This window comes from Calidris pugnax, unplaced genomic scaffold (genome assembly GCF_001431845.1).
Source record: "Calidris pugnax isolate Ruff unplaced genomic scaffold, ASM143184v1 scaffold10, whole genome shotgun sequence".
Classification (NCBI taxonomy): Eukaryota; Metazoa; Chordata; class Aves; order Charadriiformes; family Scolopacidae; genus Calidris; species Calidris pugnax.
The window spans coordinates 3734007-3737045 of NW_015090795.1; positions in this window are offsets into that span (position 1 = coordinate 3734007).

A 3039-nucleotide genomic window follows, 5' to 3' on the forward strand; every position below is an offset into this window, starting at 1 on the left:
CCTCCCGCACCGGCTCCGCCGCAACCGCCGCACAGACGTGGCACTGGGATGGGCGGGGCCCCGCGCTCACGCACGCCGGAGCGCAGCCAATCGCCGCCCGCCGGCCCCGCCCTCGGCTCCGCGCGCCCAGAACTCCGGGCCGCCCCCCCCGCCGGACCTCGCGACCTTCGCTAAAAGCCCCGCCCCCGCGCGCGGATTGGGCGGATTGGGCGGTGTGGCCCCGCCCTCTCCCTCCCTGATAGAGCCCCGCCCCTCCCCGTCACGTGGCGCACTCGCCCTGGCAGCGCGGACAAGATGGCGGGCGCCGTACGGGGGTTGGTGCGTGTCCAGGCCTCAGCCCTCCCCGGCCTCAGCTCCTCCCGCCGCTCCTCCCGCCGCTCTCCCGCCACAAGGGCCGTCTCTACCGTGGTGGCGGCCCCGAGGGGCCCGGCGGGCGGAAGGCAGCGAGGCCTTCTGCCAGGGCCTGAAGTCTGAGGCGTTTGCCGTTCCCTGACAGGGTTTTGAGGCCTGAAGGAGAATCGCACGCTTTCCCTGAACTAGCATCCCTCCAGGAGCGAGGCGGGTGGCAGGGGAGCGGCCAGTGCCCCTCAGCACGGGGAGTGATTTCTCCTCAGTGGGGTGGGTCCTTCTCCTCTCAGCGCGATGCAGGGGGTTGTTTGCTGGGTCACGCCTTCCTCTCATGCATGCCTGCTTTCTCTTTACAGCTTGGCGGTTTGGTTTTTTTCAGCCAGGATTGTCTTTTGGGAGAAGGTAAAAGTGAGGCCTGGACAACAGGAAGGTCAGTGGAGATCCATCAGAGGGTTTTGAGAAGCAGCAGGTCACCAGCCACCTCACAGGGTGTAATTGCTGGCTTCTTTGCATACGTTTCCCTGCGTTTTCACTGGGGTTTGGCCTCAGGAGTTCTGGGAAGCTGCTTGGTGGTTTCAAAGGGCTGCTGTCTTTAATCCAGAGCTGGCCATAGGTCAGGAGGGGCTTACAGGTACCTGTGGAGGGATGGCTCAGACAAAAGGACTGTACAAAGGTTTCTCTTTTCTCCCGAGGAATTGCTGGTGGCAGGAGTGTTTGTTACAAAAGCATCACTCGCTTTGATACTTCTTGTCTTTGGGGGGATTGGTTTTGGCCATCACTCCCCTTGGCTGAGACCTGCTGTCCTGTGCTGGGGTGGGCCTTCTTCAGCCTCTAAGGCTGGCAGGGGGCAGGAGTGAGGGGTTTTCTCCCTTTTCAATGCAAAAAACCCCAACAGAGATGGTCTTGAGAGATTGTTTTATAAATAGCTGAAGCCAAGGCACGCGTGGAGCAGGAGGCCTGCTTAACGAGATAATTATACAACGTGCTTCTGAGACATGATTTTCATTTTCCAGGGTTTCCCCCCCCCTTCCCCGTTACGTTACCCTCGGAATGAATCACTCTCTGTTACAAATCAACATTACTCAGTTTTGACTTCTTGGGGCCCAGGGTGACCAAGATGACACACGCTGACCTCCCTGGGCTCGGGCACACCCAAAGTCTGGGGGCGATGCCCCAAACTTGTCCAGGACTGGGGGCTGCTTGGGTGAATCACTATGAATATTAACCTTTTCTGACTGCAAATATTAAGCTTTTATTGTAAGGGAAAGGCATAAAGTGGCTGGGAGCTTTCCTTTCCCGTCCCTTCTCTACCTCCTTTTGTTTTGAGGGATGAAGAGGACTGGGAAGGTCCCATCCCTGCTAAAAAATGAACAATTTGTCTCACTTCTGGGCATGAAAAGGAATGGAGAAGCGCTGCTTTGGCTGGTTAAATGGGGAAACTGGGACCGTGGACACATTTCTACTGGGAGATGTCCCTGCCCAGGCATCAAGTTGGAACTTAATGATCTTTAAGGTCCCTTCCAACTCCAACCATGCTGTGATTCTATGATTTCCACTGGGTGAAAGATGAGATTTAACTTAACCCCCTGGATGGTGCCTTTTCCTCGATGGAAAGATTTTAGGGATACGAGGTAGATTTTGCATTTTGTCTCAGTAACTGTTGAAAAGTCATGACTTTTTGAAAAGCCAAACAGTGCCGTAACGAGGCTGTGGCCACATGGGGTCAGCCCAGCTCTCCCCAGTGAGGCTGGACCTGCTCAGGGGAAATATTTTGGACAAGCCTTATCCAGATACATCCTCCCAGTTTTCCGGCAACCGGCTGGTGGAGGAACATCCTGACCCAGGAGGCACATCCGTCCCGTGGTATTTCACAGCTGAACAGAGCTACCCTCTGTGCCTGTACCTTGGCTGCTGACCTCCAGAGTTCGCAGCGTAAATGTTGCAGAAATGAGGAAAAAAAAAAATCCTTTGGTTAAAAACCTCTCGGTTTGCCCCAGCAGGGCTGGTTTTTTTTTTTTTTTTAGTCCTGGAGACCGGTCCTGTCCCATTTTACCACCACTTCAGCTTGGCTTCAGGACAGAAACCTTTCTGCACTAGTTTTTGTAGCAGCTGTGAGTCTAACCCGGAGCAGGGAAATGATTTGGCTGGAAAAATTTCCCCAAATAAAAGGTGAATTTGCCAGGAGGTAGGAACAGAACCCTCTTCAACTGGGTTTGTGCGCTAAGAGCCAGGAAATCTGCCCTGATGGAAGGGCTGACACTCAACAATGCCTCTGTCAGCGCCTCCGAAACCCTCCCTCATCGCAGGAATCCAGAGATATTTAGGAGAAAGGTCACTGCCATGAGAGGATGAACCTCTCGCAGAGATTTGCTCTTTACACCCTCCCAGATCCCACCTGAAACCTCCAGCAAAACCTGAGCCAAACGCACAGACGGGGCAGAACAGCTGGATTTCGGTCACCCCCCTCCCCGCACGGCACTTTTTAACCTTTTTCTCTTATTTTAACCACATTGGAAGGAGATGGAGGTGCCACGGAGATGCTGGGAGGGCTGGAGCCCCTCTGCTGGGAGGACAGGCTGAGAGAGTTGGGGGGTTCAACCTGGAGAAGAGAAGGCTCCAGGGAGACCTGAGAGCCCCTTCCAGTCCCTCAAGGGGCTCCAGGAGAGATGGGGAGGGACTCTGGATCAGGGA